The following is a 14,479-nucleotide window of genomic DNA, read 5'->3' on the forward strand; positions in this document are numbered from 1 at the left end:
GTCGGGGTTGGGGGCCTTGGGGATCCTGTTGGTGGTTTGAGCGTGGGTGTCTCTGCTCCAGCGCAGAGCATCGGCTTGCCCCCTGTTCATTCTTCCTTCTGGCCTCCCTGGGCTTCGGGGTCTTGGGGTGCGGGTTGGAGTCCAGTGCCCTGGCCACTGGGGGGCGCTGGAGTATTCGATCCTGCGTCCGCGTGGGGCCGTGGGATTGGTCGTGGCGGTGGTCCTGCGGATTGGTGGGCCCTTGGGGGAGTGGGGGGTTCTGGTGGTCCTTTTGGGGTTCCTCCTTCTGGTGCGGTGCAGTTGTCTGGTCCTTGTTTGGGTTTTTCTTCGCAGGTCTTCGCTAGTTCGTCGATGGGACGTGAAGCTGCGGCCACCTCCTTCCAGGAGCAAGTACAGAGTTCCGGTGGTGTTCAGACGGCGGAGCCCGGACGGAGGGGACTTGGTCGTGTGGTTGCTGCGGATGGCGCTGCTGGCGGAGGAATATTGGCGATGTCCGGACAGCGGGGTCCTCACATGGTAGCTGCTGCGGATGGCGCTGCTGGAGGGTCGAGTGGACCGATCATCGCTGGAGGAGCACAGGACATGGGTAACATGGCCTTAGAGGCTGCTGAGTGTGGGGAACGGGGTAGGGGGAATGGGAAGGGTAAGCGCAAGCGCAAGCGGAGGGCCAGGGCTTCCTCCTCTTCTTCGTCTTCTTCTTCTTTAACCTCCACTGCTTCTTCGTCTTCCTCCCGGTCTCGGTCGAGGGCGTTGGGTGAGTAGGCGGGGCAGGAGAGTCAGGATAGGGGTGCTCCGGCATTGGTGGCGCTCACCGAGCTTTGGGAGAAGGTTCCTAGAAGGTTGCGTCGGAAAATTAAAAAGCGAGCGTGCATTGATGTGTTTCGGCTCTTAGAGGGCAGGACGCGCAGGAGTAAAAAGAAGGTTAAGAAGGAAGAGGGCAAGGTTAAATCGGGTCAGGTCGCCCGTAATATGGTTAACAGGACGCGGGCGTTTCTTCATCTGGCCAGCGTATGGGGCTAGGCTCGTCCTCAGGATTATGGCCTGCTCTTGGCGTACATGGATTCTGTGCTTGACGCTTATCAGCGCTTCTGTGGTTGGGCCTGGCTCAACTATGACGAGGCCTTTCGAGATAAGATGGAAGAAAACAAGCACATGTCTTGGGGTACTCAAGATATCAATTTATGGCTAACGAATATGGCTAGACCTGGGGGAGCTGCGGCGAGTTTTGCGGCTCGATCGATGCAGCAAGGTTCGACGGGTGTGTACCATTCCTTTCGGTCCGGAGCAGGGCAATCGGGTCAGGGTTCTTGGGGAGGGAATGACCTCTGCTGGAAGTTCAACAAAGCGACGTGCCCCTTTCCGGATTGTAGATTCCGGCACGCCTGTTCGCTGTGTGGGCAGGGTCACTCAGCGCTTAAATGCCCAAAAAAGGGAGTGGCCTTGCCCTCAGGGGCAGCAAAATGAGGTGGGTTCCTCTGGGGTGCCCACTCCGATTAAGGTGGGGGCCCTCCGGCCGTGGTTGCGCTGTTATAGAGATCGGAGGGCTGCAGTACTTTTGGAGAAGGGTTTTGTTATACCGTACGAGAAACCGGTGGCTTCGGTGCGGGTTCCTAATGCATCCTCCGTGAATAGCCTGCGGGAGGTGGTTTGGTCGAAATTGCAAGAGGAGGCTAGACTTGGGCGCATTGCGGGGCCTTTTCGAGAGCAGCCTTTCTTGGTTATGATGGTCTCCCCGTTGGCTATCATTCCTAAGAAGGACCCTGGTAAGTTCCGTTTGATTCACAATCTGTCCCGGCCGTTGGGCCGCTCGGTCAACGAGGGCATCCCTCGTGACCTGTGTACAGTTCGCTATTCGTCTTTTGATTGTGCGCAGCGTCTTGTTGGGCAGGCTGGGTGTGGTGCTCTCCTGGCAAAGGTGGACATTGAGTCTGCCTTCCGGCTTTTACCTGTCCATCCCTCCTCTTATCCGTTGCTGGGTTTTCGATTCGAGGGCGGTTTTTATTACGATCGTTGTTTACCGATGGGCTGCTCCATTTCGTGCGCTTACTTTGAGATGTTTAGTACGTTCTTGCACTGGGTTACGGTCTGCGTAGCGCGGGCGGATTCGGTTGTTCACTATCTGGACGATTTTCTCTTTGTTGGAGCGGCGGGGTCTGCGGTGTGTTCTTGCTTAAAAGCGTCATTTGAACGCGTGGCTGCTGCATTTGGTATTCCGTTGGCGGCAGATAAATCGGAGGGCCCAACTACGGTGCTTACTTTTCTGGGTATTGAGATTGATACCGTGGCAATGGTTACCCCCCAAATGCAGCAGCAGGATATCCGGACGACGAGGGCGACGACGGAAGTCAGCCAGCAACGGTAACAGCTGATACTACCGCATACCCCGCTGACCCCACCAGGACACGCGAATGCCCAAGTGCTGCAGACCCAAGTGCTGACCACCAGGCCGGATCGCGGCACGCTCTCCCGCCCAGTGGACGAAGGAGTGCCCGACAATCCACACAGTACGCTGTCGCCGCACCGCATCTGCAAGGCAAACCCAACAATCAAATCCAGCTCTAGAGTAAAAACACCAAACCCTGGTTAGTAAAGTGTCCGACCCGAGCATGCACCAACCAGCTACAGCTACCCACTCCCCCGAGAACAAGGTACCCATCAGTGGAAACATAGATTGAGCTGCCCCACCTAGATCCCTCCCTGATCTAAACCTCGTGCAACCCCGTGAGGCCGGATGTAACTCCTATAACAGTACGAGGACCAACGCCCTAACCGTCGAATCCCCTCGCCGGGCACCCCAGCCAGGAAGGCGCAAGTGGCAGCCCCAATCCGAAATGAAAGAGTACCAAAGCGCGCTGGGTCCTCACCACATCGGCGCAAAACTAGACGCAGCACTGCTAAGAACTGATAACGTGTAAGGGGCCAGCCGTCTTCATGCAACAACAAGGCCAACCCCAAAGGAGGACGAACCGCCATATAGGCACACAGAGCCGTAACCGGGCAAGTAACACCCATTATCTTATGCAAAACCACCGTACGGCCCCTGCCCAGCTGTTCCATCTTAGATCTGGCCAGATATAAACTAACTGTACTGTCGCCGCACTGTACATGCCGCAATAAGAGGCCACGCGCACCCACAGTATCGGCAGGATGCACCAATAGCTCCCCGACGCGGAAAGCCCCGAAAAAGGCAAGCGAAAAAGCAGCAGTGAACAGCAGCACCTCGTATCGGGACCGAGCCACCGCCGGCAATTCCACAATCAACCTTGTCAACAAGTCGTGAGAAATTGGCTGCCGTGCATCGGGTTGTCGCGGCGCAATCCTAGCCATAGCCGTCAGAAGTCTACGCACTAGGAAACCCGAGGATGGACAACGCCACCCCAAGGCCCTAGAGAAGAATGTAAAACCAGCTAAATGGCCAGCCACGACTCCCCGCGAAAAACCTTCACGATGTGAATCCAGCACAAATTCCGCCAGCAGGGTCTCGGATACATGTCCCGGGGACCAATCCCGGGAAGACAGGAAGGCGAACAATCGACGGAATCCAGCATTGTAGCGAGTCCAGGTGGTAGGAGCCACCGACTGTCTCAGCAAGTCCCAGAGCCCTTCCCGACCAGGCTCCATAAATGATCTGGCATCTGCAACCCCCGAGGCTGCGCGTCTGAATCCAACCGACGAAACTGTGAAAAGTTAAAGCGAGAAAGCGCGTCAGCAATACAGTTGCGACTCCCTGGCACATGCCTAGCCCTAATGTATAAATTGAGCCGCAAACAACGCAGAACGATCTCACGCATCAACTGATTAACCTGCAAACATTTTGCGGCATGCCGATTGACGACCTCCACAACCCCCATATTATCACACCAAAATAGCACGCGCTTATTACGCAGCCGAGCTGGCCAAAGTTCGCAGGCGACCAGAAGCGGGAAAAGCTCCAAAAAAGTCACATTACGTGTAACACCACTCCGCTGCCAGGCTGCAGGCCACGGCGCTGCACACCAGTCCCCCTGGCAGTAAAGGCCGAAACCGAGGCCACCTGCCGCATCAGAGTAAAGTTCCAAATCCAGGTTAGACAACTCGGGCTGTTGAATCGGCAGCGTGCCATTAAACCGCGTGAGGAACCCGACCCACATCCTGAGATCCGCCCGAATACCTGCAGATATACGCACGAAGTGGCGACGATCACGGACGCCTGAGGTGGCAGCAGCCATTCGTCGAGCAAAAGCCCGCCCCATAGGCAATACCCGACACGCGAAGTTAAGAGATCCCAGCAGTGCTTGAACGTCTCTGAGGGTAGCCCTGCGGGACTCAGCCATCCGAGAAATCTGCAACAACAGGAGTTGTACCTTGTCCAGTGGCAACCTGGTAACCATTGCCACGGTATCAATCTCAATACCCAGAAAAGTAAGCACCGTAGTTGGGCCCTCCGATTTATCTGCCGCCAACGGAATACCAAATGCAGCAGCCACGCGTTCAAATGACGCTTTTAAGCAAGAACACACCGCAGACCCCGCCGCTCCAACAAAGAGAAAATCGTCCAGATAGTGAACAACCGAATCCGCCCGCGCTACGCGGACCGTAACCCAGTGCAAGAACGTACTAAACATCTCAAAGTAAGCGCACGAAATGGAGCAGCCCATCGGTAAACAACGATCATAATAAAAACCGCCCTCGAATCGAAAACCCAGCAACGGATAAGAGGAGGGATGGACAGGTAAAAGCCGGAAGGCAGACTCAATGTCCACCTTTGCCAGGAGAGCACCACACCCAGCCTGCCCAACAAGACGCTGCGCACAATCAAAAGACGAATAGCGAACTGTACACAGGTCACGAGGGATGCCCTCGTTGACCGAGCGGCCCAACGGCCGGGACAGATTGTGAATCAAACGGAACTTACCAGGGTCCTTCTTAGGAATGATAGCCAACGGGGAGATCATCATAACCAAGAAAGGCTGCTCTCGAAAAGGCCCCGCAATGCGCCCAAGCAGTGTTCCCTCTAAGGTGAGCGCATGAGCGATCGCTCACTATTTTCAGTGGCGTCGCTCATACGCTTTCCCCTGTCGCTCACTCGAGGGAGGTGAGAGGAAGCTGCGGCCTGTAATTTCCAAAGTTGAAAGATGCAGCGGCGGCTCCTCTCAAGATCCCCGACTGCATCGGACTTCGTGAGAGGAGCCGCTGCCACGTTTTCAGTGGCTACCAAGGAGGGGGGGGGCGCTCCGCTCCGGCTGTGCACTTCCCCTAAGGCTGCAGTCGGAGAGGAAGTTCGGGCCAGCCATTCGCTGCCTTGCTGGGCGGAACTTCCTCTCCGACGGCAGAATTGACGTCGGGGGAAGCAGAGAGAGCTTGGGGCAGCCACGGCGGTGGATTTGGGGCCTGTTTCCCCCCCATGGTTGCGGCGGTGGTTTGGGGGCCTGTTTCCCCCGATGGTTGCAGCGGTGGCTTTGGGGCCTGTTTCCCCCGATGGTTGCAGCGGTGGCTTTGGGGCCTGTTTCCCCCCGATGGTTGCGGCGGTGGCTTTGTGGAGGGTAGGGAGAAAAAAAGGGGGCAGGCAGGGAGACAGAAGGGAAACAGAAAAAAAGAAAGGGGGCATCAAGAGGAAAAAAAAGAAATAAAGGGCAAGGAGAGAGGAAGAAAAAGTTTGGGGAGGGAATGAGGTCTGGAGGAGAGGAAGCATACAGGCTGAAAGAAGGGAAGGAAGATTGGATGCACAGTCAGAAGATGAAAGTGCAACCAGAGACTCATGAAATCACCAGACAAGGTAGGAAAAATGATTTTATTTTAAATTTAGTGATCAAAATGTGGCTGAATTTATATCTGCTGTCTATATTTTACAATATGGCCCCCTTTTACTAAACCGCAATAGTGTTTTTTAGCGCAGGGAGCCTATGAGCGTTGAGAGCAGCGCTGGGCATTTAGCGCAGTTCCCTGCGCTAAAAACTGCTATTGTGGTTTAATAAAAAGGAAGGGGGGTATATTTGTCTATTTTTGTATGGTTGTTACTGAGGTGACAATGCATAGAGTCATCTGCCTTGACCTCTTTGAAAAAAACCCAGAACAGGAATGATAATTAACATTTTCTCAGCGTATAGTGTGCTTTGTATTTTTTAATTTTATTGTTGGTAGATCATTTTGACTTGATCATTTTAAAGTAGCTCGCAAGCCCAAAAAGTTTGGGCACCCCTGAGCTAGAGCGTTGAAGTTGTGTATTTCTATTTTATCCCCCCTTTTACAAAACTGTGGAGCGTTTTTTAGCGCCAGCCGTGGTGGTAGCAGCTCTGATGCTCAGAATTCTATGAGCGTCAGCGCTGTTACCTCCGTAGCTAAAATTCACACTACAGTTTTGTAAAAGTGGGAGGGGTTAGTTTGTGATGACATATTCCATACTAGGCGAAGGTGTTTTCTGTGTTCTGTGTGTTCGAAAGACATGGTTTTCTATTAGGATTGACGGTGTAGGATTGATCTGTGCTGGTCTGGCTTGTTTAGTTTTACAATGGGTGTATTGATGTACTGCTCACTGCAATATATAAGATGCTGCCTTTTCCTAGGTACTCATGTGTGACGAGGCTTGTTACTAAAAATCATGTTTTTCGTACAGATGGGGAGGGGGGGTGCCAAAAATTGATGTGCCCCTGGTGTTACATATGCTAGGTACGCCACTGTATGTAAAGACACCAGAAAGCTGGCGAAGCAAAAACTTTAAGTAAATTGTTATTCTTCTAAGTTTTGAGTATTTAACCATCCCACAATCTCACGGGCACTCGTTTCAAGTTTATTGAGATTTTGATTTAAACGCAATATCAAATATTTTCAATGCGTATAACAAAAATAAATTTGGGGAAATAAATAAAACCATTTGAACAATAAACATACAAACATATCCATAGATGATTAAAAATACATAAGGAGTACAAGGATAAACTACATTTGTTTAAAAATGTGTCCTCCGCGCCTGCTCATAAATTTGTGGGGTATGTAATTTGTCGCTCATGCATATTTTTTTTTGCACACACCTCATCAATCCTTAGAGGGAACATTGCGCCCAAGTCTAGCCTCCTCTTGCAATTTCGACCAAACCACCTCCCGCAGGCTATTCACGGAGGATGCATTAGGAACCCGCACCGAAGCCACCGGTTTCTCGTACGGTATAACAAAACCCTCAACAAAACCCTTCTCCAAAAGTACTGCAGCCCTCCGATCTCTATAACAGCGCAACCACGGCCGGAGGACCCCCACCTTAATCGGAGTGGGCACCCCAGAGGAACCCACCTCATTTTGCTGCCCCTGAGGGCAAGGCCACTCCCTTTTTTGGGCATTTAAGCGCTGAGTGACCCTGCCCACACAGCGAACAGGCGTGCCGGAATCTACAATCCGGAAAGGGGCACGTCGCTTTGTTGAACTTCCAGCAGAGGTCATTCCCTCCCCAAGAACCCTGACCCAATTGCCCTGCTCCGGACCGAAAGGAACGGTACACACCCGTCGAACCTTGCTGCATCGATCGAGCCGCAAAACTCGCCGCAGCTCCCCCAGGTCTAGCCATATTCGTTAGCCATAAATTGATATCTTGAGTACCCCAAGACATGTGCTTGTTTTCTTCCATCTTATCTCGAAAGGCCTCGTCATAGTTGAGCCAGGCCCAACCACCGAAGCGCTATTAAGCGTCAAGCACAGAATCCATGTACGCCAAGAGCAGGCCATAATCCTGAGGACGAGCCTGGCCCCATACGCTGGCCAGACGAAGAAACGCCCACGTCCAGTTAACCATATTACGGGCGACCTGACCCGATTTAACCTTGCCCTCTTCCTTCTTAACCTTCTTTTTACTCCTGCGCGTCCTGCCCTCTAAGAGCCGAAACACATCAATGCACGCTCGCTTTTTAATTTTCCGACGCAACCTTCTAGGAACCTTCTCCCAAAGCTCGGTGAGCGCCACCAATGCCGGAGCACCCCTATCCTGACTCTCTTGCCCCGCCTACTCACCCAACGCCCTCGACCGAGACCGGGAAGAAGACGAAGAAGCAGTGGAGGTTAAAGAAGACGAAGAAGAGGAGGAAGCCCTGGCCCTCCGCTTGCGCTTGCGCTTACCCTTCCCATTCCCCCTACCCCGTTCCCCACACTCAGCAGCCTCTAAGGCCATGTTACCCATGTCCTGTGCTCCTCCAGCGATGATCGGTCCACTCGACCCTCCAGCAGCGCCATCCGCAGCAGCTACCATGTGAGGACCCCGCTGTCCGGACATCGCCAATATTCCTCCGCCAGCAGCGCCATCCGCAGCAACCACACGACCAAGTCCCCTCCGTCCGGGCTCCGCCGTCTGAACACCACCGGAACTCTGTACTTGCTCCTGGAAGGAGGTGGCCGCAGCTTCACGTCCCATCGACGAACCAGCGAAGACCTGCGAAGAAAAACCCAAACAAGGACCAGACAACTGCACCGCACCAGAAGGAGGAACCCCAAAAGGACCACCAGAACCCCCCACTCCCCCAAGGGCCCACCAATCCGCAGGACCACCGCCACGACCAATCCCACGGCCCCACGCGGACGCAGGATCGAATACTCCAGCGCCCCCCAGTGGCCAGGGCACTGGACTCCAACCCGCACCCCAAGACCCCGAAGCCCAGGGAGGCCAGAAGGAAGAATGAACAGGGGGCAAGCCGATGCTCTGCGCTGGAGCAGAGACACCCACGCTCAAACCACCAACAGGATCCCCAAGGCCCCCAACCCCGACCGTCCCTGCACTCGCCGGAACCCTGAACTGGACCGCTCTCTCCATTGGGCCCGCAACCGCACCCCCGCTCAGGAAGTGGTCACCAGTCTGGGGAAGTGAACAATCAGGCACCACTGTTGCAGTATGCAACACATCCGGCTGACTCACGAGATCAGCACATAGCTCAAGCCCAGCCATGCCATAAACCTCCCCCGCGGTCGGAGATGCACGCCCAGACTCCGCCACCACCCTTCCCCCGACAGAACCACCGGACCTCACCCCCTTGCGGGCCCTCCCGCCGGACCGCGCGATTTCCAACGGTCCCCCTCCAGCCCCCAGTGCAATGGATTCCCGGGCAATCTCGCGAGAACGCCTCGGCGGCAGGGAACGCTCTCGGGTCGGCGCGGTACTCACCGGCTCTTCTTCTTCATCAAAGGAGCTCCCTGCCGCGAAGGAGAGCTCGGCCGCACCGCCACCGGAACCCAAACCCGACTCCATGCCGCCAAAGCCGCCTCGGAGGACCAGAAACGCCCTTAGTCCTCCCAGGCTCGACTTATAAACCCTCCCACCTCCCGACACCCCTGAATCATACTGGAATGGAATAGATAACTCATTACTATCCCTCCCCATAGCTGACCAAGACTTCCTGGACCATTGGTAAATTTTCAATGAACAAAGTCCTAAACAAACTAACCCCACTCAAATGCAGCCAAAGAATCCAAAGATCATCAGAGAAGTGGTTTGACTCAGCATTTATGTCCCTAAAAAGAGCTTGATGACAAGCCATGCGCTACTGGCTTAAACATCCCTCCAAGGAAAACAAGACTATGTGGCACCAGAAAATCCTAGAATATTAATCACTACTGATGAAAAAGACGAAAGAGTACTACTTTAAACAGATCGTCACAAAAGATAATCTTAAAATCAATATTAGATAACCTAACCAACACAAACAAGATCACAAATGGTGACAATCCCTCTATTCCAACTGCCTCAGAACTAGCTAACTATTTTAAAACAAAGATTCAATTTGCACGAGACCCGCTACCCCTACCAGTCCAACTAAATGTACAGTGCTGCATATGCCTTTCAGTGCTATAGAAATGACAGATAGATAGCAGTAGTAGACCCACTGCAACAAAACCACCTATGAAAATACCAGCAAACAGATCTTGGAATAATTTTGATGAGATTAAATTCAAAAACAAAAAAAGCAGCTTTTCCTAAAATACTCCAAAGCCTTGACATCTGCCCACCTTACCTGATCAAAGCAGCCACCCCAACAGCCATAGGAAAAATAATGCAATGGCTCAACTATAACCTAAAAACTGGCCTTTTCCTCAAATCAGGAAGAGGAATTATCTTAATGCCCATTTCCAAGAACCTAAAACTCAGTCCCTCTGATGTAACCAATTACACTGGACAATAAACCTTTTGCTTCTTACAGATTTTTGGCTGCTGATCATGAAAATCACATTTAAAATTATGTATCATGTACTGTTTTAACAAAGCCTAATACCTTCAGTATTACAAGTGATACACACTAAGACACCTAAACCTAACAAGCTTTTGCTAAAAAGTAATAAGAATAATGTTCTGAATACAGAGACAGAGGATCTCAAGTGTCTATGGTTATTACCTTGAATTGAATGAAAATTAGTTCACCTAAAAGTATGGTGTATAATATTATATGAATTGATGTTGAGCAACAACTGCACTGGATACTTTCTATATACAATATTTATAAAACAAAATCCTACAAATAGAGTATTATAAAGTCACAATTAACTCTTTAGATACAACTATTATATTAAATTGAGACTAATAGGACCGATGATAGTCTGCATGTTGGTTTTACTCTACAATTAGCTCTAAGGTAATAACCGCAGACACTTGAGATCCTCTGTCTCTATATTCAGAACATTATTCTTATTATTTTTTAGCAACAGCTTGTTAGGTTTATGTGTCTTACTGCTTTAACAAAGTACATTTTTATAATTTCTTGTTATACTTTCAGGCTAATGAAATTAATTCTGAATTGAGAAACTACAGGCCGGTAAGCCTCACTTCAGTTACTGGAAAAATAATGGAAACGTTGCTGAAGGAAAGGATAGTGAAATTCTTAGAATCTAATGGATTACAAGATCCAAGGCAACATGGGTTTACTAAAGGCAAATCGTGCCAAACAAATCTGATTTAATTCTTTGACTGGGTGGCCAGAGAATTGGATCAAGGATGTATGCTATATATAATTTACTTAGATTTCAGCAAAGCCTTTGACTCGGGTTCTCATAGGAGGCTTTTAAACAAACTCAGTGGGCTGAAGTTAGGGCCCAAAGTGGTGAACTGGATTAGAAGCTGGTTGTCGGGCAGACAACAGAGTGTAGTGGTTAATGGAATTCTCTTGGAGGAGGGATAGGTGAGTAGTGGAGTGCCTCAGAAATCGGTGCTGGGACCAATTTTGGTCAATATGTTTGTGAGTGACATTGCTGATGATACCAAGATTTGTAACAGAGTGGATACCCCGGAAGGAGTGGAAAACATAAAAAAGGATATGCAAAAGTTAGAAAAATGGTCTAACATCTGGCAACTAAAATTCAGTGCAAAGAAGTACGGAGTGTTGCATTTGGGGGGTAGAAATCCAAAGGAACTGTATGTGCTGGGAGGTGAGGGGCTGATAAGCACAGATGGAGAGAGGGACCTTGGGGCAGTGGCGTACCAAAGGGGGGGAGAAATCTGCCCCGGGTGCATACCCCAAGGGGTTGCACAGCCAAGAGGGGTGTCTGCGGCCCATCTTGTGCTCTCTCCAGCGGTTCTTCAGCATCTGGCTGACTCCCCTGCTCAAAGCCATGGCTGTCGGCTCCTTACATGATCCGCAGCTGCGTCGGAAGCGTTCCCTCTGATGTCACAACGTCAGAGAGAAGGCTTCCGACGCAGCTGAGGATTGCGTGAGGTGTAGATACCCACAGCTTTAAGCAGGGGAACCGGCCAGAAATGCTGGGCAGGGAAGAGAAATGTTGCTGCTGCACAGGGAAGGGGGAAGGGTAGAAATGCTGCACAGGCAAGGGGGGGGGGAGAAATGCAGCAGCAGCACAGGGATGGAGGTTTAGAAATGCTGCACAGGCAAGGGGGAAAAGAAATGTTGCTGCAGCACCCAATTGGGGAGAGAGAGGGAAGGAGGGGGAAGGAAGACAATGGAGAGGAACCAGAGATTCCAAGTCCATGGGAAGGAGGGAAAGGAAAAAAGGAAAGGAGATACCAGACCATGGAGGGGGAGGAAGAGATGCCATGGCATGGGGGAGGGAAGGAAAGAAGATAGAGATACCAGACCATGGTGTAGAGTGGAGTGGGAAGGAAGGAAGGAAAGGAGAAGAGAAAAAGAGAGATGCTAAAGCATAGGGGAGGGGGTGGAGACAGAAAAATGGAGAGGGGTGAAGCTGAAATGAATCAAGTGCAAAGGAGAGAAGGGACACAGGATATACAGTTTATTGAAGGGACATAGAAAGAGGGAAGATGCCATATGGAAGAGAGAGAGAGGGTGGACAGTAGATGGAAGAGGCAGAGAGAGTGTGGGCAGTAGATGGAAGGAGTAGAGAGAGAGAGGGCAGAAGCTGGGTGGAAGGAGCAAAGAGAGGACAGATGTTGCATGGAAGGGAGAGAGGACAAACGCTGTTTAGAAAAGAGAGCAAAGAGAAGATAATTAAAGCAGAAACGACAAAAGGTAGAAAGATTTTTTTGTTGCTTTACTTAGAATAAAGTAATATTATAACTGTATTGATAAAAGTTTATAAATAGGAAATGGAAATAAGGCAATTTTTTGGACTAAACCCTTTTCCTCAGGTCAGGACAGGATATCATAATAGCAGTATACTGTACTGTTCTGAAGAAAGATTTGGCCTCTGAAAGCTAATTGAAAAATGGATTAGTCCAATAAAATGGTATTTTCTTATTTCTCATTATTTATTTTATTTTTATTTGTTAATTTGTAAAGTGGTGATTGTTATGTATCAGTTTTTTCAAATTTACATCTACTGTCTTTATATTTTGCACAGTATTAGGGAATATGTGTCACTGTTTTTGTGGTGTTGTGGTGTTGCATTGTATGCAGAGTCTGGTTTCTTGGCGGTTTAGTTTAACTTTTGTCTACATATTTCTATTTTTAGTTTGTGATTTTTCCATATTGGGCGAGGGTGTATCTCTGTTCTGTGTATATGAAAAGGACATAGTTTTCAGTTGGCATTGACTGTGCAGGATCAATTGACTGCGGGATCTGGCTTGTTTAGTTTTACAATGTATGTGTTGGTGTTCTAGTGCTCACTGCAGTGTTTAAGATACTGCCTTTTCCTAGGTACACTCTTGTACGATATGTGGATTGTTACTAAAAATCATATTTTTCATATAGATGAGGGGGGTGTCAAAAAATGATGGGTCCAGGTGTCACATATGCTAGGTACGTCACTGCCTTGGGGTGATTGTGTCTGAGGATCTAAAGCATCTAAACAGTGTGATAAGGTGGTGGCTGTAGCTAGAGGATGCTAGGCTGTATAGAAAGAGAAATAACCAGCAGAAGAAGGGCGGTGTTGATGCTCCTATATAGGGTATTGGTGAGGTTGCACTTGGAGTATTGTGTTTAGTTTTGGAGGCCAAATCTGGTGAAGGATATAAAAAGACTTGAAGTGGTCCAGAGGAGGGTAATGAAAATGGTAAGGGGTTTGAACCAAAAGAAGTATGAGAAGAAACTGGAAGACCTAAATATGTATACTCTGGAGGAGAGGAGGGTCAGGGGAGATATGATACAGACATTTAAATACTTGAAAGGTATTAATATAGAACCAAATTTTTTCCAGAGAAGAGAAAATGGTTAAACTAGAAGGCATAATTTGAGGCTGCAGGGAGGAAGACTCAGGAGCAATGTTAGGAAATTCTTTTTCATGGAGAGGGTGGTAGATGCCTGGAATGTCCTCCTGAGGGAAGTGGTGGAGAGGAAAACGGTGATGGAATTCAAACAAGCATGGGATAAATATAGAGGATCTCTAATTAGAAAATGAAGGATGTAAATTAAAGAGCTGAGGCTGGTACTGGCAGACTTGTATGGTCTGTGTCCCATATGTGGTAATTTGGTATAGGATGGGCAGGGGAGGGCATCAATAATAATAATTTTATTCTTATATACCGCCATACCAAAAAAGTTCTAGGTGGTTCACAACAAGGTGAGCTAATATATGTGATACAGATAAAATACAAATTAGGATAATGGACTTAAAAACAGATAAAGACAGAAAGTATTTACAATATAATGCAGAAAATACCAGCATGGCAGGGAAAGAAGTAATATATAGAACAGATAAAATACATCAAGTTGAATATAAGGAACTTGATTAAAAAAATGAAGCAAAATGCATTAAGATACCAGCCTATCAAAGAGTTGAATCTTTAACAATTTTCTGAAATTATTGTTAAAGACTCAACTTTTTGATAGGCTGGTATCTTAATGCATTCTACTTCAATGGGATCTCCACTAACTTAAAACATTACATTAGAGATTCTATTCCGCCATTAACTTGTGGTTCAAGGCGGACTTTATGGTAGATATCCTGCAGACAAGATGGTTAGATAGGCTGAAGTGAGTTTGGAAGGGAATTTCAGAATTTGGAACCTAGAACAATAACAGGTGGACTTTACAGTCTATGACCCAGAAATATCAAAGAAGAGACAAGTTAATTTAATCATGTATTTTTAATGGGTATTACTAATGAGCAGACTGATGGACCATTCAGG

Source organism: Geotrypetes seraphini, chromosome 9 (assembly GCF_902459505.1).
Source record: "Geotrypetes seraphini chromosome 9, aGeoSer1.1, whole genome shotgun sequence".
In the NCBI taxonomy this organism is placed as follows: domain Eukaryota; kingdom Metazoa; phylum Chordata; class Amphibia; order Gymnophiona; family Dermophiidae; genus Geotrypetes; species Geotrypetes seraphini.